Genomic DNA, 23,369 nt, shown 5'->3' with positions numbered 1-23,369 from the left:
CAAACATTCTTCCTCTCAAAACTTCCTGAGTCTTCAAAATTTCCAATCTTGACTTCCTGGACAACCCTTTCTCTTTCCCAATAGATATAGATGCCTTTCTTGAAAGATAGTTTCCTTAGCAGAAGACCCATGGGTTACTGAGGTCTTTGCTAACTTGGGACTAGGACCTGGTCCCTTGTCACCAACCTTTGCTGACCTTTTTCTTTTACCAGTGGATTTTGACATTGGTTTTTTCAACAGGACACCTTCCCCTTTCTTTGGAGAGACTATTCCTTTTCCTTTCACTTTGGCTCTAAGAAACCACACCTCTTTCTACATTAGAGTCAATATCATCACTGTTAAACATACTGTCATCATTATCATCTGGCAAACTTCTAGGAAGACTATCATAATCACTATCCCTACTATCATCAGGATCACTTTTAGTGTTTTTATCAATATGCTTCACTTCTACTATCCTTTTTACAACTGACTCAATTATGTCTATACCCTTTTCTTTTCCATCGTTCCCTTATTGGTATTACTTTTATTTTTCTCCAAGGCTTCCTTCATCAGATACCTAGGACTTGACCTGGTCCTTGATGGCTTGACTGTTCCAGAGGAAGCCTTGGTAGAAGAAGATGATCCTTTCTTAGATATTTTCCAAGACATGGATCTATCATCATCACTGTTAGTAGAATCTTTATCACCACCAGAAAGATCAAGAATAGGGGGAAGTACCACATTTTCATCATCATAATTCTTACGAGGATCATTTTGCCTTCTCGTGAATAGTGTAGCTGGGGTGTGTGTCCTACCTAGGGGTTGCTGCACTCAAGGTAGTGAGACCTTGCACCCCAATCTCCTCACTTATGGCTTGAATGTTGAAAGAGGTTCTCTTGGAGGTTGGTAAGTCTTCAAATAAGTTCTCATCAATGAATGCACTTCTATTTACTAGGAGAGTAACTTTTGAGGAGAAGGGATTTTGGAGGAAAAGTTCAAATCTTGGTCTGAAGGAACTGGTTGGTTGGAAGTTTGGTCTATGGAGGGGTTGTTCTAAGGAGAATTTTTAGAGATATGGTGTTTAGAGTAGTCAATGTTGGGGTATTGATAACGGAAAAACCATGAAACTCAAAAACCAGTCAAGAACACAAGGGAAAACGATAACAAGATACAAAAACAACTACGGTAGTAACACACAATAAACCGAGAATGGGAGACAAGAAACAAAAACAACAATGCAATAATGTCAAGATAGGCAAGATGACATAAAATCTTATGAAACAATGAGAACCAACACACATATCAAATGCAGAGACCCTCAAAGTCGTAATAATCAAACACCAATCTTCTTACGGTGACCACTAAGGGAATCAACTCCACTTAAAACCACCATTTCTAAGGAAAATATCAATATTGGCTTTTCTAAGTCCTACACTAACAACTTGGATTTACCAAGCCCTACACTAAAGGTGTTACACTCTCAAAGAGAGAAGTAGTCTTTCACAATATCATCATTAATAAACTAAAGAGAAAATGACCTAATAGAAGAATATAGATAGGCTAGATTATTACATAACAAAAATGACCACAATACCCTTAATGAAAGGGGTAGCCATGAAGTGTCTTTCCAACAAGTGTAATCCCCGAAATACCATTAATGAAGGGTGATTCTTCAATGCTCCACAACCGTGGGGTCATGCTTCAACACTTGTGGTCTCAGGTTGGTATCAAAGGTAAGCCCCCACTCAATCTTCCACATACGGATTTGCCTTATGTCATGCCCAAAATGGGTCATCCATGTATGTTCTTGTGTCCATGAGGTGACCAAGTCTCGAGTCTTTATGCATTGGCATACAATGATGTGTTCAATAGAATAGATGGCCATTTGGCTCGTATCATCCTCCCCTTCTTGAAAAGAATTCAACCTCGAATCCATACCTTGCAAAACTAAAGAAAGGACAAGCAAGCACAACTTTCTCATGGCATGAGGGTTAAAGTTAGTATAACAAATGACATCATCATGCCAAGGTGGTATATACTCGAGATATAACCATGAATCCTTTGTCTTAGTCATGAAAAGTTTAGTAAGAATATTACAAAGTAAATGGCTAAGACAAGTATCAAGAGATAAATAAACTACAAAGGTTTTAATGGTATCACTAAGTCCAAAAGATAAGGCTACCCTTGTCTTAGGAATCATAAAGCACAATTGTTTCATTACCTCTTCAAGTGGCCTCTTCAAACGTGGTGCTACCATTGGTCTCAAAGTACACCAATCCCACATAGCATTGTCACTCAAACAAGTGGACCAACCAATAAGACCTTTACCTCTACTTAATGGAAACCCAAAACTAGCATGGATGTCATCATAGACAAAGAAGTAGTATAGGAAAAAATCAAGTGTAAAGACATGCATGGGTGAAGACAGAATTTAAGCACATACACTCTCTTTCCTTCAAACAATAGACAACTTGGCATCCAAAAGTTGGGATTCATGCAATTTAAGCACAAGCGTGTCAAGCAAGGATGCACATTTAGAAATATTACCCCAATGAGTCAATGACACCTTTGCCCTCAGGTTGTCAAGAAGGACTACACATTCCTTACCCTTAAGAGTACTCTCATCTTTCAAAAAGAGATTTCCACCTTTAGAAGGATTGTTGTCACACCATACTGGGTTAGCGTATAGGCTATAGCCTTCAAGACAATCTATACCATCATTCTTACCACTAGATTCATTGGGAGTGATTATACCATCTTCAAACAAGACATTATATCTAAAAAAGAGCATGATCTATTCTGCAGGTAGATTAAGAATAAGTAAGTTCACTCTCTAAAAGTTCATTATCAAGTTTTAAAGATGTTTCAAGCACATGATTATCCTTATGAGCCAAGCAAATATTATAATCAAAGGGCAAGCTCAGGGGTTCACTCCTATTCCTTTGATCAATATTTTCAACATCATTATACACTTGAGATTCATTAATCACATCACGCACATCCTCAAGTGGTGGGAAATTTTCACACATTAGTTGATCAACACAAATTTTACAAGACGATGTACTTTCATTTAACACAATGGTTTTAACCTAGGTGGACATAAATTGATCTTACAAGAAGAGTCGATTCAGTCATCAAAAGGATAAACTAGTATATCCATACTCACAACATGTACATCATCATCAAGTGGCAAAGAAACAATAGACTCACATATAGGCAAGCTACACCTCACACTCAATGGGATACTAGCCACACAATTATCATTCACATGCACAAAAGTGCAAGATTTAGCTATTTTACCTTGAAGTTCTTGAGTAGATTTTTGTTTGCTGTGGTGTGAAGGTTCCTCGCATGCTTTGGCAGCAACTTCTCTTTGGCCTTGTGCTCGCCCTCTTGCCATGTTGGTACCTGAAGAAATGTCCTTAGAAATAAAAGGACAAATATAGTTAGCTCGGTTTGGTGGCAATCCCCTCACTTTTACTCCTCACAACCTCTCTTTTTTTCACTCTCGGATTTCCACCTTGCACACCCTTACTCCTCTAAATCTTTTGTCTCTCATAGTAATTTGGATTGGAGTAGGTGAACACTTCTCTTTGCGGCTTGGGCAGAATAGATGTAATGAGATAATTTCCCCATTAGTCTCTTACAACAATAGGCCAATTTTGCACATTTGAAACTTTATGTTGTGAAAACCAATCGGCACCTAATCTTACATGAACATATGTCAAGGGAAAAATATCGCACCATACCTCCTCATGGTATTTAAATTGGGAGAAGACAACCTTTACCCTCTCGGTAACCTTAAACCCGTTCAAGGAATATGGAACAAGTAAAGGTTATTGAAACAACCCCAATAATCAACCATGGATGGAAGGATGTAGTTTTTATAGCACCTATCATCTAGAATGATGAGGCATCCTAGTACCCCATAAATGATCACCTTTCCGAAGTGAACATTCCTTCTTGGATCAACATTGTAAGGCACATGATCACCCTTCGACTTTAGAGATGCATACCCTCTTCTTCTCATGGACAACCTCTACTATAACTAGTATAACCATTCAAACCATGTCAACCTTGATAAGAAGTACTACAAGTTGAAGAATATGAATTTTCACACTCCACATGTGAACTTCACCATAGCTCTCATAAGCTTTGCAAATGAAACGGTTATACCTTGCACCAATTCTAGTTTCGGTTTGGGAAGTGTAAGAACCTGCATACGTCCCAACTTCATCATAAGGACCATCACAAGGCTCTTCATCATCTCCATGTTCACCATAAGCACTAGACACTTCATTCACCTCATTTTCCCCTTGAAAACCGTAACCCTCAAATCTGTCCGTGCCTTGACCATAGCTATTTTCATAGGCACTATAATCTCCAACAACTTCGTAGCCATAAAATCTCTCACTACAATCATAGTCTCCTATGTAGTAGTCATAATAATCTGCGGCTATCAAAGACATGTTCCCTTATAATACCTTGTACCTACAAAATGAACAAACAAGATTAGTGGTAAAATCTCCTCACCAACACTCGTATGCACTCACCTTTATGATCCTCATAATTGGAGCGACGAATATTGAAAGTTGCTTATACTTCGGTAGTCAATAAGATGTCAATCCTACTTAGCAGCCGGAATAGATTCTTATTTGATCGACTTAAGACACAAAAAATAAATCAGCTTACGGACTTGAAACAAAAAAATTATGACGAATTAAAAATGAGAAAAGCACACATATAATGAAGACATGATGAATTCAAAACTAATTCACAATCTAGTAGGTGATTACTAGTTGCTAATTAGTATTAGAATCAAGAAATGAAACTAATGAAACAAAGAAAAGAAATTTAGAATCTAAATTTGAGCTTCAAGGTATTTGGAACGTTAATGATGTGGCACTTCGATGACGAGGTAGTTTGGTGATGTGGCAGTTTTTTTTTCTTGTTGAGAATTTGAATTGGTCAAATTTAATTTGGAAGCGTGGAAATTCGGTTTTGGTAGGGAACAAACAAGACTTGGAGACTTTTTCAAATTTAAAAAAGGTTTGACCTTCCTTGCACCTTTTTGGCTAAAAACCTTTATGAAAGACTTTTGGCTTTTTCCTTTTTTGTATGTCTTGGAAAATGCCCCTTTCTCTTTTTTGTCAACAACACTTTTTGAAAGCCTTTTGTCTACTTTCTTCTTTGGTGTTGTCTTGAAATTTTTTTCCAGCCAAAAAAAAGAACACACCTTATTTCCACTTTATTCAAGATCAAACAACACATTTGGAGTGTTCTTGGTTAACAATTTATCAACATGGTGAAGAACACCAAGAACACTCAAAGTGCATCTTAAGAAAATAACCTCCAAATTGAATGAATTTTGAATTTTTCAAACATACATGATCTCCCAAATAACAATACCACAATTTCAAGACCAATTCTCAACCACAACGACAACACATGGCTCAAGCTCAAGTCCTCAACTACAACAACAACCTACCCAAAATCTAAACATAACTAAAAAATGTCTCAAATTTTAGATTTTTACTCTATTAGTGTTAGTGAAGAAGGGACTAACACTAGAAACAACAAAATACACAAAAAACACAAGAAAATTAGGCTTCAAACTTCGGCCTAAACACAAAAATGGGACAGCTTTACTATTTTTGAGTTTTTCAGCTTTTTAACACTTTTTTGGTTGATTTTTCGAGTGAATAAGCCCAAGATTGATCTCGTGGGAATGAAATCAATGATGGCTCTGATACCAAATGATAGCGGACAAACCATGAAACTCAAAAACCAGTCAAGAACACAAGGAAAAATGAGAACAAGATACAAAAACAACTATGGTAGCAACACACAATAAACCGAGAATGGGACACAAGAAACAAAAACAACAATGCAATAATGTAAAGATAGGCAAGATGACATAAAGATCTTACGAAACAATGAGAACCAACATGCATATCAAACGAAGGGACCCTCAAAGTTGCAATAATCAAACACCAATCTTCTTACGGTGACCACTAAGGGAATCAACTCCACTTAAAACCACCGTTTCTAAGGAAAAGATCAATATTGGATTTTCCAGGCCCTACACTAAAGGTGTTACACTCTCAATGAGAGAAGTAGTTTTTCACAATATCATCATCAATAAACTAAAGAGAAAATGACCTAATAGAAGTCTATGTATAGGCTAGCTTATTACATAATAAAAATGACCACAATACCCTTTATGAAAGGGGTGGCCATGGAGTGTCTTTCCAACAAGTGTAATCCCCAAAATACCCGCAATGAAGGGTGCTTCTTCAATACTCCAAAACCGTGGGGTCATTCTTCAACACTTACGGTCTTGGGTTGGCATCAAAGGTAAGCCCCCACGCAATCTTTCACGCACGGGTTTACCTTATGTAATGCTCAAAATGGGTAATTCATGTATGTTGTGTCCATGAGGTGACCAAGTCTTGAGTCTTTATGCACTGGCATCCAATGATGTCTTCAAAAGCATAGATGGTCGTTTGGCTCGTATCAGGTCTTCTTTCTTTTCTGAAGAAAACTTAGTTTTAGGGTTAGAACTGGCCTCAACAACATCATCCTTTTATGAGAGTGGAGCATTGGGAGTTTTTATTTTCACTTAAGAGTTAAAATACCTAGAAATATCTCATAGGGAAAGAGGAGTAAACTTTTTAATGGAAAAGGACTTCTCTAGTTTAAAGTCAGAAGGGATAGAGGGAGTATCAATCCCTTTTATGAAATAGGCTCATCTTTTCGAGAGAATGTGAGAGGATTTGACATTGTAAGAACTGAGATAGATAAAACATGATGAAATCTCTTGGAAATGGTTTGGGAGATGATAAGCTTTATGAGATAAACTTTTCAAAAGTGTAAGAGAAAGTTTGATTTTGATCTTAAATAGGAAGGAAAGAATGGTTCAGATTTCATGAAAAGTCATGGCTGATGAGACGTGTCTCTTAGACTTTAAGTATGAGTTACAACTTTTAATAAGAGGAAGGAGAGTGATGTGGCACACACATTTTCACACCCTTTTTTTGACCAAAAAGATTAGATTTTAAGTTTCAAAAATATTTTAATTATTAAGTGACAAAAGATGAAAGTTTGTTTTGAAAAAGGATTATTTATATTCAAAACTCAGAGTCTCCAAGTCACCTTTGGAAAATCCTTTTCAAAATGATTTGACTCTTTAAACTGGTTTGTGAACAGAGATTCCGCTAAGGAATTTTGTTGACCGAGGGGAAGGTGTTAGGCACCTCTCGATCCCGTGGTTCGACCACAGTCGCTTGGTGGATTATATCGGCTAATTTTGATACTAAGAATGTATAAACCACATAAAAGCATACAAAACAATCAATAAAACCAACAAAACAAAAAAATCCATAATATAATGTTCAGTCCGAGTTATGCAGTCCCAAAATAGAAAAATATGAAAATATAAATCCTATTCTAAACTAATCCTAGACTAAACTCCAATTCTTTACCCGATGCCTCAGGCCTTCATCACGAACCTCCTTTGCATACATGATACGTCGGGGCATTCCTCGGTAAGTAAACACAAGTGATGGCGGGGCATTCCCCGATTAAATGAATACATTTTCAAATGCAAGAACTAAAACCAAACCATTCAACTCAAATTCCATATTCAAACATTCAACAAGAAAATTTATTTCTAAATTTGCCTACCCGAACCTACGTTTGCCTATCCATTTCAATATATCATAATTCTATCATGTTCAACATTATCAATGCACCAAAATTAATCAATATTTATTTTTTCCTCTGTTTTTAATCCATGCCCTCAAATTTCATTCTAAACCAGCAATTACTCAATTCCGACATAAACTCAACTAATCAAGACACGATAATTATGAGAAAAACTCAAATACGCATTCAAATATATCAATCAAGTCATATCATCAAACACGCTAAAATAATAAATAGTAGGGTTCAGAATTTGGACCTCCAAATAGACGATTTCTGTTGATAATAATGTTTAAGAGAGTCCGAGCTTGTAAAATCCTCGATAAATCCCCAACAACTAACCAACCAACTCGATATCAAGAATAGTAAACTCGAACAGGTTTAAACCCGAGACAGAGGAAATATCAAACAAAATGAGATCGAAGTTGCCAAAGAGACCAAGAAACCCGCATACCAAAACTCACTAGAGTTAATCCTACTCGCAAGAATCCACTCAAAAGAAAATGACACAACACTGTCTTTATTCGCTGGAACAGTCAAACATACAACGAATCTTGTGGTTCTCCCCTCTCCTCGATGTTCTCTATTTCTCTGACTATTTTTTCTCCCAAATCTTTCCACTCTTTCTCAATTAAGCTCGATCTCTCTTTCTCTCTCTCTCCCGAGCTCGATCTCTTTTTCTCTCTCCCTCTCCCAAGCTTGATCTCTCTTTCTCTTCACTCTTAATCTCTCTCTCTCCCATCTCCCTACTGTCATGCCATTTCAGTAGATGTAGGTGTGATTGTGTGTATGCATGAATATGAGAATAAATAGAATTGAGTGTTCTCTCCCCTGTTTTCTTTCACTGGTTTGTGTGAGTGAGAGTATGTGGTTTTTGTGGAGAAGATAAGTGGAGAAGAATGGTGTGTGTGCCTATGAATTCTGGTGCTTGAGAGTTTGTACGTACTCAGCGAGGGAGTATCCCGTGGAGAGAGTTGTGTTTCTATATCTATTAGTGAGGTCTGGTATAAAATGGGAATGGTGAGGTGTTGTGTGGTGAAAAAATTCCAGTGGGGCCCATGAGTGAAAAATGCATATTGTATTTATTGTTAATGGAAAAAGGGAATCAGTAGTGGTCCCCCCTATGCCTATATGCTGCGCAAGTATTTATTCTGTGAAGCCTCCAAAAATGTGAGGATGGGTAGGGAGGTGAGGGTATACGGATAGAGGGTGTGGGGGTATATGTGTGGGTTAGTGGTTAGGATAAAGTTTGTTAGGATAGATTAAAACAAGATAAAATTTATTAGGGATTTTGTTATGGGTTGTTATTTTGTATTTTTTGGATGTAATCACACGGGTGAAGGCACGCGGTAAGATAGGAGTAAAAATGGTAAAAATGCTTTCGGGATGGGATAAAATTATGTGTCTACATCATGCCCCCTTTGGATGTAAACACAAAGTGTTTTCAGACAAAAAAGTAGACAATGAGAAAGAATTTTGTCCCGACTGTTATTCAAAAGAAGAAAACAAAAGGAAGAAGGGCAACCGAGTTGGAGAGTCGAGTGAGGTCCTGTTGAGGTTTCGATACGCGACTCTGTCATTACATCAAAAATAAAAATTACAAGTTAAAACATAACAGAAATTACAAAAATCCTATCTATGTAGTTTTCCTTTACTCTTGACTTGCTATTTCATCAATTTGTTGACTTTCAATTTTTTTACCTTGTTGCTTGACTTTCAACTTCTTCACCTTGTTGTTTGACTTCCAACTTCTTTACCTTGTTGCTTGATTTTTCATTTATTCGCTCTGTTCTTCAGGTAGGCTCCTGACTTACTATTTCATCACCCTGTTCTTCAATAGGGCTCCTAACTTTCAATTTCATCACCCTATTCTTCAGGCGGGCTCTTGACTTTCAATTTAATCACCATGTTCTTCAGATGGGCTTCTAAAATCAAAATCAAAACTAAAATGAAAATTATCCCAAACCAAGATCATGATAAAGAGAGATTTCATTCATTCATTTTTTTTTTGAAAGTAATGTCCCATTATACAGGAGGGTTTTGAACATAAAGTAAATTCCCATTTTTCAAGAGGGTCCTGAACAGAAAGTAAATTCCTATTTTCCAGGAGGGTCCTGAACATAAATTAAATTTCTATTTTCCAGGAGGGTCCTGAACATAAAGTAAATTCTCATTTTCCAGGAGAGTCCTGAACAGAAAGTAAATTCCCATTTTCTAGGAGGGTCCTGAACATAAATTAAATTTCCTTTTTTTAGGAGAGTCCTGAACATAAATTAAATTCCCATTTTCCAAAAGGGTCCTGAGCAGAAAGTAAATTCCCATTTTTCAGGAGGTCCTGAATAGAAAGTAAAATCCCATTTTTCAGGAGGGTCCTGAACAGAAAGTAAAATCCTATTTTTTAGTAGGGTCCTGACCAAAAAGTAAAATCTCATTTTTCAGGAGGGCCCTGAACATAAAGTAAATTCCCTGGATGTGCATTTCCAATGGTAGCTAAATTAAGTGAAGCAAATTTGCCCCTGTTTCAACAAAGAAAATTTGTCAGTTAAAAGCTTTAACTTAGTGGTGGTTTGCAGCACTTGGTTTTCCTGACACCTGCTCCAGTGTTCATTCCCTTCATTTTATTTCAGATTGCTAGCACTTGCCCTTGCTTTATCGTGTCATTGACCCAAACTCATATTATTAAGAGTGACTCTGAAATAAATACAGTATCTCTGCTTTGCCATGCTTCTCAGATAAACCCTTTAAACTCTGGTATTTTCATAAGTTCCCAGATTTGCCTATTGACAAAGCTTTCTGCATGCCCCCCCCTTTTTTTTTGGCTCACAATCATGTCTCTTACATGCGCTGGCTTTTCTGTCTTGCTTTGTGCAATTGAAGAAGTTGGTAACCAGTTTTGAAATATTTTCTCACTTGTTTTGACATGGACTTGACTCAAAGACAAGAGAAAAATGACAACAACTTTTGTTTTATTTGGATAACTGACTCAAGAAAATAAAAATATAACTAAAGAGAAGGCAAAAAATGACAATGAATCTCCCTATTGAAAAAGATGAAAGAAAAGATGATAACGCTCAACTTAAACCTCAATTTAGTGCAAGGCGGTCGTCGTTAATATATTTACTCAACTTTGGATTCGGGGTCGAATCCATAGGGAATAATATAAGTGGCGATTAAATCAATTTGAAACTATAACTGCAAGTTAAATTCAAACAATTGGTACAAAAATAAAGTAAAGTGGGGGTTTGAGTATAACACGTAATTGTTTGTCACTTTGATTTCGATATTTGTAACCAAGATTTTATGAAATAACCAGGATTATGTTCACTAGGGCTTACGGTACATGACAGATGCTAAAATTTACTCAAGATTCTCACGGTGGTTAGGATGACAAGCTATCCTTATCGATGGTATGATCAAATGTCTCTCGACCTGTTTAAACGTCTAATTTCCTAATCCTCTCGGACTTAGGGAATCACTTATCACTACACAAATTTTGCCTCAGGTTAACCAACCTTTTTACAACGCTGATTATTAAATGAAGCCTTTTCGAGTCCCTGTTGATAACTCACTTCCTACTGTATATGATTTTTTTCTCAAGCAAACCAAAGTAGGTACGCCTATTATTTGTAACCAACAGAAATAAATTATAGTCTCAGAATTATCAAGAAATCTTAACACCTATTAAACCTTGAATAATTAATTTAACACCTTATCATGACCTAACCCTAGATTCCATAATCCAGGTTACAGGAGTTTAGCTACTCATGACACAAGAAACAAGCATGCAATTTGCATTCATAACTAAAAGGATTAACTTACAATGATGAATGGAATCAAAAGTGAACTTGTATTTGAATCACAAGGCAAAAACACCAAAAATATTGTTCTTGAGATAGAGAGAGAAAAAATAGCGTATGTTCTCTGTTCAATGGATAATTAATTGTGGATTATCCCCCTAAAGAGAATTACAAAAAACTTTTTATATGTTTCTCCCCATAATAAAACCTAAAAACTATGCCTTAAATAGAAAGAGCTATATATGGAAGCAAATCTCAAGTTTCAGTTTTTTTTTTTCAAAATAAACGACACCATTTCTGATGGCTTGTTAGACACCTGACGGCTTTTGCGGAATGCCGTCAAAGTTTTCATTATAATAGTATTTTTTGCTTCTCCTGAAGGCAAAATTTGACGGTGTGTCAAATATGTGACGGCATGTGAGAAATGTCGTCACATTCTCATTGGAAATCATCATGTTCTACTTCAAGTTGACGGCGATTTTCACGCCTTATCAAAGTTGTGGTGGCGTTTCAGAAATGTCGTCACACTTCACTTCAATTCTTCAGCTTCTGTCTAAGCTTGACGGCAATTATGACAACCTTTCACATGTCTGACGTCGCTTCAAAGATGTCATCAGCTACATTCATCTTATTTGCACCAGATTTCAACTGATTTTGTTCTTCTTTCCTTTAGTTTCCTCCTCGATTACTTACATCTGCATTAAAAGAATAAAAACAATCAAAAATAACAAAAGTTGCTTAATACTTCACAATTATTTAGAGTTAAAAGCCTCAAATGTGTTAGCATCTGCTCACACATCAAAAGCTTATCTGAAAATGACAGTCAACTCTAATGATTATGACATGCATATCGGATTAAACTCCCTGATCTTTCCATCCAAAACTTTCTACCAATTGTTGTTGAGTTAATAGCCTCGAAACCGAGTTTCTTCCTTAGGTCAATTGCATTTAAGGCCTCATTTGGCTCTTGACGCCTTGAAGGGTTTTTGTTAACAAGCCTCTCTCATTTCCTTTTCCTTGCTCACCATTGCCTTATGGTGTCCGTGAGGGTTTTTCACCAATGAGACTTTCTTATTTTTATTTGTCTCAACTTATCATCATCTTACAGTGCCCGTGAGGATTTTCACTGATAAGACTCTTTCATTTTTATCTCTCTCAGCTTACCATCATCTTACGGTGCCCATGAGGGTTTTCACCAAAAAGACTCTCTCATCTTTATTTCTCTTTTGATTTTTTTTGCCGAATAAGACAAGTAGTTACCAAATGCATTATCATATCCCTTGCATGCTTAGCCTTAACATCCTCAAAGATTGATCTAAATGTATTTCTTTGGTTGTAACTTGGCTTTTGGATAGGGTTAGAAAGAAAGAATGGAATGGGGCCCAAACGATACTTGAAGTGGGATAGGACTTACAACTTTTGGAATCAACTCAAACAATGAGGATTAACTCATGCCCCATCTTCTTTTGACTGGAAAATTCTAAATTGTTTATTTGGTTGGACCGAGCTCAAAGTAGGGCAGCCTACATATCTCACCCTCGAGAGAGAAGAATCAGGTCACACGTAGTTCTGGCAGCTTGCTTTGCTTGATTCTAATTTCTTTTTCTTCTATGTTTCTTTTATTGACTCTTTCTCTTTAGGAATTTTTTGACTCTATTTTTCTTGACACTTTTCACTTTTCTTTCTTTTTGAATACATTCTTTTTCTTTTTTTTGAAAACTTTTATGACTCTAATCTTTTACTCGATACTTTTTTTTTAAACTTTGGTAACTCTATCTTAATTCCAAAAGAGGGGTATGAAAGAAAATAGAACTAAATCTCAAATGGGGTAAACAAAGGATGACACAATATTTGGATAGCAAAATGAAATGCCTTCGTCGTATCAATCCTTGAAGATGCTATTACATAACATGCAATGTGAAAATGCATGATCAATATCACTTATGACATGTTTTGCAACATTAACTTTTCCCGATCATGTGTGCCACCTCTTCTTCTACACTTGTCAAACATACATCTCCATCTTTGTTGTACATCTCTCACATTAAATGACTCATGCTTTAGTGAAGCTGATTTTTTTTCTCGGGATCACACATCCGCTATTTGACCTAATTGAGCTATGTCTTTCAATTGATGACCAAGTTATTCTTGTGATTCTCAAAATAATTGCCTTAATTTTGAAAAAGGCTTCAACATGGTCACCAAATGTTTCAACACTCTATCAATTTTCTCAGATGTTTTTTCTATCTTTAGCCCTCAACTTCAAAGTTCATGCTTAAACTGGATTTTAAGATCTGGATGGAAATTCCTCTAGCATGTCATATCTCTAGAATCAACCTAAAATGTACTGTGTAAAGAAAACAAACAAACAATACATATTTAAAACACAAAGGAAAAAGGTACATTTTATTTAATTAAAATAAAAGATAGAAAGGTTTGAGCATAATGACAAATGGACAAGACATGATAGATACTGAACTACAACCCTGAAATAATTCGGATAACAAAAAATAAAATAAAACAAACTACTAGACTTGTTCCTAGTAGAGAGAGGAGTGACTTCTCAATTGCTCAGCCTGATATCTTAGCCACTGATTTGCATATCAGCATGACTAGAGGCTTTCCTCACTATCAATGTTCTGCACCATAATTAATTCGTCTTGAATCATCTTTTCAGTTTCTCTTTTCCAAGCACGACAATCTTTAATACAGTGACCCTGAATATCAAAATGATATGCATATCGTATATTAGGATCAAAACTTTTTGAATGCGGGTTAGGAGTATACCCAAGGAGAGGAGTGATTATGCCCTGCTATACCAATCTCTGGAATAAACTGGCATACGACTCTCTAATTGGTATGAATTTATCCCTCAATTTCTACCTCATTTCATTGTTTGACTTGGATCGAACATCGGTCCTAGAAGGGCTTTGGTATGTTTATGGAATTGGAGGATGACTTTAAGGAGTTGGTGCATGCCATTGTGGGTAAGGAAGGAATTGAACATATGGTTGTGCGCAATATACTAGATATGGAGGTGGGGAAAAAGTGTATAATGGATTTTGGGAGTGATTATGGAGAGCTTGGGTATGAACTTGGGCTTGAGACTGACGGAAATGACGACGTTGTCTTCTTAGATGTTCCTGTTCTCCAACTACAATAACTGTGTCATCTTTCTTATTCTTCTTCCCTGCAGTTTCCCTTAATTGATTGCAATATTGTCCCAAATGTTTCACGGATTCCTCATGCCCATCTTGCTCCTCAAATTTTGACATCACAAAGTTTGGAGGAAGGTTAGCGCTTAAAGGTATGCCCCAGTATTTGTATGAAACATTTTCTTTACCCGTAGGTCCTAGAGAATTTTTCATAGCATTTTCTGCACTCTTCATTTTTCCAACCATTTTCTCCGACTCTTTGGCACACTGGACTTCTTGTTAAGAAATTTTGGTGGTCCAGTAAACTTAAAAGCAGGCACAAGAGTATAACAATGATCACCAAGAGTGTTGAATATAGGTTCACTAGCAGCATGGGGACACACAACCGTTGGGCGAGCCAGTGTGGAAGTCCCAGTAGAGGATTGAGCAACAAGATCACAGACGACATGTGGTGTTGTGAATGTAGCAGGCTTATACTGGGAGCTAGAGGAAAAGTTGTGGAAGTATTGACATGCTTTTGGCTTAGAATGAATTTTGAGTCATGTTGTGGTGCATCAATAATAGTAGAAAATTGACTTTGAGATTTTGGTAGAAAACTCAAGGTATTTGTAGGATCAATAAAGGAAAATAGAGGAGGAGGCAACCCACTAGCCCAAGCTCGATGCATTTCTATCATTTGTTGTCTTAGCCTCCTAATCTCTTGCTTCAAGTTCTCATTTTTCTGACTCTTTGTTTGATCCATGATGTCACTCTCTATATCTTTGTTGGACACAAGTAACCCTTTAGATTTGGCGAGATGTGAAGGACCAGCCAGAATGCCACAAATCAACCACCTTAAACTGACTCAACAAAAAACAACAAATGTGTTAGAGTTCAACACTTTTTCTAAACCTCTTTTTCCTTTTTTTTTTTCATTTTTGAAAAGATCACCGAACCCAAGAAGGGCGCCTACGTATCTCACTCCTGAGAGAGGAAAATCAAATGTGCGTAGTTCGTGAAGTCTTGCCAAAATGGCCAATTGAACTCTTTGTTTTCTTTCTTTTTTTCCTTTTCTCGAAACTTTAAGAAGAAAAGAAAATAACAATTTCTCAAAATAATTGACAAAAATATTTTTAAAATTTTTTTAGCTTTAACATCCCTATACAAAGTGAAATCTATAATTACCACAGAAAATCTTTTTGGGTTTTCAGTTTTAAATTTCATGCGAAAATGAAACTCGAACCTATTAAAGGAAAATATTTTTTTGTGGTTTTCTTTTAAGATGTATATGGAACACCTACTCTAAATGAAGAGTGAAGAAAATCTTTTTAAATTTTTTTAAAATAAGATCCCCGAACCCACAATAGGTTGCCTACGTATCTCACTCTCAAGAGAGGAGAATTAGTGGTGCGTAGTTAGTCCAGATTGGACAATTTCGAATTAAATAACGAACTGAACCCTGGCTTGAGAGATACGACCATACACAAACGATGAAAAATGCCGATAAAAATCTTTCTTGGGGTTTTTTAATTTGACACTTCACATAAAAATGACACCAACTATGAAAGAAAAATCTTTTGGTATTTTCATTACATGAAATGTACAAAACTTATACCATATTTTTGTATTTTTCTTTTATAAAAAACTCGTATTAAAAAAAATCTTTTTTTGAAAAATTTTGAATTGTGAATGCTTACTAAAGAAGACAAGGAAAAATCATTTTGATGTTTTTTGATTTTTGACAAATGAGTGCAAAAGGTAAAAATCTTTTTGAATTTCTGATTGTGAAAAACAAAAGTCATAAAGAACTCTAAAAATAAACTACGAAACTCTTTTTTGTTTCAAGCCTACACACCTTACTTCCAACACATTCTTTTTCCCAAATCAGTCCGTCAAATAACCACGTTACCCACCAAGATGCAACATTTAGCACGTAGGGATGCTTCAGAGGTGAGTCTCCTACAAAAGACCAAGTGGGTCCTGCTAGGTCTCATTATGATGCAGATAAACATGACCTAAAGGCTGACCTAGATTGGGGTTTACTAAGAAGGCCGTTCGGGGGAGCATATGATCGATAGTGGCTTCTTTGCTTTCCACCCACTCCATACGTCCGACGGCTCCCCCTCCTTGAATAAGGATGACTCAACTAGAGTTTGTGTGTAGGATGTGCACTCCAGGACTTGTTGCAGAAAGAATTGACTCGGGTTATGCAGATGATGCCGGATATAAAACGGTAACACATTAAGAAAAACTGTAAACACGTAGCACATAAGAACTCAATAATGATAAAATAAACATAAACAATAACACAAATAATGTTTATACACTCATAATGTCGAACTAAGCCGATTCGACTCCAAAAATAAGCTCGAATTCTGATAAAATCCCCAGCAGAGTCGCCAGAGCTGTCACATCCCCCTTTTGACCAAAAAGATTAGATTTTAAGTTTTGAAAGGGTTTTCATTATTAAGTGACAAAAGATGAAAGTTTTTTTCGAAAAAGAATTATTTATATTCAAAACTCAGAGTCGCCACTTGGCATAATCGGGTGTGCCAAGTCACCTTTGGAAAATCCTTTTCAAAATAATTTGACTCTTTAAACTAGTTTGCGAACAGAGATTTTGGCTAAGGAATTCTGTTGACTGAGGGGAAGGTGTTAGGTACCTCTCGATCTCGTGGTTCAACCACAGTCGCTTGGTGGTATATAATGACTAATTTTGATACTAAAAATGTATAAACCACATAAAAGCATGCAAAACAATCAATCAAACCAACAAAACAAAACAATCCAAAATATAATGTCCAGTCCAACTTATACAATTTCAAAATAGAAAAATATGAAAATATAAATCTTATTCTAAACTAATCCTAGGCTAAGATCCAATGCTTTAGCCAATGCCTTGGGCCTTCATCACGAACCTCCTGTGCATACATGATACGTCGGGCATTCCCCGGTAAGTAAACACAAGTGATCGCGGGGCATTTCCCAATTAAATGAATATATTTTCAAATGCAAGAACTAAAACTAAACCATTCAACTCAAATTCCATGTTCAAACATTCAATAAGAAAATTTATTTCTAAATTTGCCTACCCGAACCTACTTTTGTCTATCCATTTCAATATATCATTATTCTATCATGTTCAACATTATGAATGCATCAAAATTAATCAATATTTATTTTTCCTCTGTTTTTAATCCATGCCCCCAAATTTCATTCTCAACCAACAATTACTCAATTCCGACATAAACTCAACTAATCAAGATGCGATAATTGTGAGAAAAACTCAAATACGCATTCAAACATTCCAATCAAATCATATCATCACACATGGTAAAATAATAATGAGTAGGGTTCAAAATTTGGACCTCCAAATAGATGATTTCTGTTGATAATAACGTTTAAGAGAGTTCGAGCTTGGAAAATCTTTGACAAATTCCCAACAACTAACCAACCAACTCGATATCAAGAATAGTAAACTCGAACAGGTTTAAGCCCGAGATAGAGGAAATATCAAACAAAACGAGACCGAAGTTGTGAAAGAGACCGAGAAACCCACATACCAAAACTCACCAGAGTTAATCCTACTCGTAGGAATCCACTCGAAAGAAAACGACGCAACCCTATCGTTATTTACCAGAATAGTCAAACGAACAACGAATCTTGTGGTTCTCCCCTCTCCTCGATGTTCTCTATTTCTTTGACTATTTTTCCTCCCAAATCTTTCCACTCTTTCTCAATTGAGCTTGATCTCTCTTTCTCTCTCCCTCTCCCTCTCCCAAGCTCGATCTCTTTTTCTCTTTACTCTCAATCTCTCTCTCTCCCTTCTCCCTACTCTCACTCCATTTTAGTAGATGTGGGTGTGATTGTATATGTGTGTGAATATAAGAATAAAGAGAATCAAGTGTTCTCTCCCCTGTTTTCTTTCACTGGTTTATTTGTGCGAGAGTATGTGGGTTTTATGGAGAAGATAAGTGGAGAAGAATGGTGTGTGCCTATGAATTCTGGTGCCTGAGAGTGTTTATGCGTACTCAGTGAGGGAGTATCCCGTAGAGAGAGTTGTGTGTCTATAGCTATTAGTGAGGTCTGGTATAAAATGGGAATGATGAGGTGTTGTATGGTGAAAAAATTGAAAAAATTCCAATGGGGCCCGTGAGTGAAAAATGTATATTGTATTTATTGTTAATGGAAAAAGGGAATCAGTAGTGGTCCCCCCTATGCATATATACTATGCAAGTATATATTTTGTGAATCCTCCAAAAGCGTGAGGATGGGTAAGGAGGTGAGGGTATACGGATAGAGGGGGTGGGGGTATAGGTGTGGGTTAGTGGTTAGGATAAAGTTTGTTAGGATAGATTAAAACAAGAAAAAATTTGTTAGGGATTTTGTTATGGGTTGTTATTTTGTATTTTTTGGATATAATCACATGGGTGAAGGCACGCGGTAAAACAGGAGTAAAAATGGTAAAAATGCTTTCGGAAAGGGACAAAATTACGTGTATACACACATTAAAAATTTGAAATGACTATTGTTAAGAATGGTAAGTGACACTAACCTGATTAGGGACCTGGCCCCTACATGATTTTCATGAACTTGATCACTTCATGGCGTCTTACCTGTTCCATTTATATCTTCTCCTTCTTGTCATGGGTGTATATCTGCAAAATATATGGGACTAAATTAGGCATGTAAGATATCATCCAACTAGGATACTTGCTTACCCAATCATAGCGATGCTATGGAGGATTGTGAGACCAGTTTGCATTGAACTGGATCTCATTAGTTTGTATTTTTTTGGTTTCATTCAACCTGTTCCTTACCCACTTCTCTTGGCAGATCCACCAGAATCATGCTCTTCAGGACTAAGACATTGTTTTCAAAAGTTGGTCACAAATATATTTAGCTCCACTGATTTATTCTTCCAGATCCATCACCTAAGGGGACATTGTCTCCTTCATGGGCCTTTAGCAAAAACAGATATTTAATTTTTAGACATATGCTTTGAGAAACCATTATCAACACTCATGGGTTAGATGCTTCCTCTTGCTGTTCCTCTGCATCAACAATCAATTGTTAGTCTTGGGACAATTTGAGTTCCTAGAATGGTGATAGAAGAAAAATCAAATTTTTCTTAGTCCAACTTGGCAATGTATTCTTCTTCCTTCTTAAGCTAACAACGCTTCTTATTCTTCCTTCTTAAGCTAACAATGCTTCTTATTTTTATTTCACCTGCCATTCTCAAGAAGCACGAGCTTCTTGTGTGGCCATCTTTTCCACAATGAGTACACCATAGATTTTCATTGTTATTTATGTGCCTGCCGTGGGGGTTGGAGGATGCACCAAGACTGAGGTATCCTAATCCTCTCCTACTGCTTGATCCTTGGCTGGGGAGAGTAGTTACAACTCAAGAAGATGTAGTCCACCTTAGATCCTTCTCAGCCTCAGCCTTAACCTGAACCAGTTTCCTATCAAGTTTTGCATTTCTTTCAAGAGATGTAGTCAAATCAATCTTGGTCCTTCCTAATTCTTCTTCCAGCTAAAACTTCATCTAGCTTCTCTCACTCTTTCCTTTTGAATCGTACATAGGCACTTAATTGATCTTCTTATCTAAAAGATCATTTTCATAGAAAAGAGTCTTACCAGTTGCTTGAAGTTCAGCCACCTGTACACTTAGTTCAACCATTTCTTCCTCATATTTGTCAAGACTCTCCTTCAGATTTGCTCTATCTTTGGTGAGTTCTGTCACCTATATACTTAACTCAATCATTTCCTCCTCATATTTTTAAAAATATTTCTCCAGCTTTTCCTTGTTTTTGGTGAGGTCATTCATAGAGTCAATTAACACAGAGGCAAGAGCTTTCAACTTACTAAGGGAGTAATTCTTCAGATTTACTTTAATGTCTAGAAGGTTCACTGGTTCATCTTTATCATCATTAGTATCTTCCATAAGATAAAAAAGTGAGTCAAATTCTTGTACCTCATCTTCCATCACGATCATGGAGACGTCTTCTCCTTGATCTAATTTATCTTAATCACTTAAGGAGTCAACTCAGGATGCTAACAATTGATTTACAACTTTAATAGCCTTAGCTTTCTTGTTGTACTTCCTAGGGACTCAGCCCTTGCCTTTTTCTTTCTCAACAGCTTGCTTGACATATTTCTTGTACTCTACCTTATGCATTAGACAATCTTTAATATAGCGACTTAGCTTGCCACATATATGATAGGTGTCATTGGCCATTCCTTCTTTGAAATGCTTGCTAAATTCACCTCTTCTAGGTAAAGCCCCTGATTTCCTCAAGGCCTTGAGGACCCGTTTGGAAATGTAGGATATTTTATCATATTCAACTGTGGGGGTTTCCTGAATGGTCTTTAAAACCAGGCCCTTTTCAGTCTTTTGCTTACCCTTTGGCTTCCCTAGTATCTTCAACATCTCGTATGTTTTGAGATTTCCAATGAGCTCATCCTTGGTCATGGTCTTCAGATTCCTCGCTTCAGTAATGGCATCAACTTTGCTGTCCCACTTCCTAGGAAGAATACTCAATATCTTTCTAACCTATTTGGAAGCTTGGATGTCCTTACCCAAATAATAAAGCTCATTAGGTATCACATTGAATCTTGTGTGCATCTCCTGAATGGACTCACCTTCCCTCATAGTAAAGGTTTAATATTGGGTGGTCAGCTTGTCTACCTTTAACTCTTTCACCTGGCTTGTCCCTCATGGGCTGTCTGAAGACAGTCCCAAATCTCCTTGGTAGTCTCACAGATAGATTCTATTGTACTCATTAGACTGATGCCATAGACTAGCAACTTCTTGGCTTTATAATTTTTTCAATTTTTTCTATCAGTATCATCATATTTCCTTTTTGTCATCTTATGAGGTCACATCACCAATCTTCACTACCCTTTTGGGAATAAAAGAGCCATCCTCAATTACATCCCATAGCTTATGAATCTTCAGCCATGGTAAAATCATGCATTCTTGTTTTCCATCATCGATATAATCTCTATTAAATCTGGGAGCTCTGGTAGTTGACTTGCCTTCTTCAAGATCAGGAAGAGCAGCCATATTCAAGATCTTTTCAAGGTGTTAACCTTTTTTAGGAAGACACCTTTTTTAGGAAGACCTTGCTCTAATACCAAATGACGAGTTGTAGTGGGTTGCTCCTTAACTTTTGAGACATGTTCCTAAACAGAAAAACAACAAGAACTAGGAGAAAACTAAAAAGTAAAGTGCATAGAGAAGGTAAAAAACAGACACAATAGTATTTACGTGAAAACTTCTTGCTCGAGGGAGAAAAATCATGACCTGCCTCCAGGATTTCCAAAACTCCACTATATCTAAGAAAACTTGAATACAGACTCCAGAATTTAAGAATTAAACTTCTAATCCTTTATCTCCTAGTAATAACTATATTACAAAGAGACACTAGCAGTAACTCTACTGCTCCACCTTCTAGCTAACTCTAATTGGATGACAATCTAACTCTATCTTGAAAAATCACCTAAATCTAGATGATTACAAGGAAATGAGATTTACACCACAACACCTACTAATAATCATACAAGAAACAATAGGAAAATGTTTAAGAGCACATTACAAAGACTTAAATACAACAAAAAAATAAAATACAACTTTGTGAGCTATTAATTTTCTATTGCAAAAGGAGTTTTTGATTCAAAGCTTCAAGAGAGATATTTGTTGTATGTAGAAGCGTAGTTTTATTGTTGAAGAGGATGAGAAATATATAGTAGACAAAAGAAGACCTAAGAATAATCCCATTGGCTGAGATAAAAAGGTTGCAACAACTTTCCACCAAATATTTGTACTTCCATCCAACTGTGGGGTTGTGTGTGATAGTGAAAGGTAAGTCCAGCCTATTCCCAAAGTAGTAGTAGCTGTAATCATCACATAATCTTCAGGGAACAGGTCTCAACATGCAATTTATCATATCATCAAAACTAAGGATTTAATAGTGATGAACTTTTTTATTTTGTTCTTCTTGTTTACCTTTTATTTTTGGGATATTTTGTTAGAAAAAAGAAGTCGGCCAAGTGAGAAAGAAAGACTCGTTTGTTTTACTTCTCAATTCAACTGCTGAAAATAAAAGACCTACTGCCCTTTTATAGGCTTATAACTGAACAACTAAAGATAAAAAATAGAAACTAACAAGTAGTAGTGAATCAAGATATAAACACCAACATTTCCACAAATAGAAAACAAAAAATAAAAAAACACTGACCAAGTAAAACATAATTCCACTAAAACTGAAAAACAAGACCATAAAGAAAAGATTTTTCACGTGATTGATTATTGAAGAATTAGTCAACACTCCCCTTTTCTTCATAATCACATACTTCTATTTGTAGCCTGAAGAAGTCATGCTTGTTGCGCGAAAGTGATTTCGTAAGAACATCAGGAACGTGATCATTTGTACCACAAAATTTCAATGAGATTATTTCACCAGAAACTAGATTGAGAATAAAGTGAAAGCGAATGTCGATGTTCTCTGTCCTACTGTGAAAAGCAGGATTTTTTGTCATAGCAATTGCTGCCTTGTTGTGTCATCGCAATTGCCACCTTGTTGTCACACTATATTTCCTATATCAATTGCCGCCTTATTGTCACACCATATTTTAGTTGGACCAATCTACTTTTGTTGAAGATCCACTAACAATTTCCTTAACCAGATAGCTTGAAAAATGCCTGAAGTTGCATCCATGTATTCTTCTTCCGAAGGTGACAAGGCTA

At 36.4% G+C, this 23,369-nt stretch overlaps 1 long non-coding RNA gene across 1 annotated transcript; it reads right to left on the bottom strand.

Annotated features, from left to right (window-relative positions):
• Positions 1–1,223: 1,223 nt before the first annotated feature.
• Positions 1,224–8,805, bottom strand: LOC124897012. Its single transcript, XR_007053427.1, has 2 exons — positions 7,946–8,805; positions 1,224–4,473 (listed from the first exon to the last, which is right to left on the bottom strand). It is a non-coding gene; the product is annotated as an uncharacterized LOC124897012 (long non-coding RNA).
• Between the last annotated feature and the right edge of the window lie 14,564 nt (positions 8,806–23,369).

This window comes from Capsicum annuum, chromosome 3, assembly GCF_002878395.1.
Source record: "Capsicum annuum cultivar UCD-10X-F1 chromosome 3, UCD10Xv1.1, whole genome shotgun sequence".
Taxonomy (NCBI): domain Eukaryota; kingdom Viridiplantae; phylum Streptophyta; class Magnoliopsida; order Solanales; family Solanaceae; genus Capsicum; species Capsicum annuum.
This window is presented reverse-complemented; position numbering and strand designations above follow the sequence as displayed.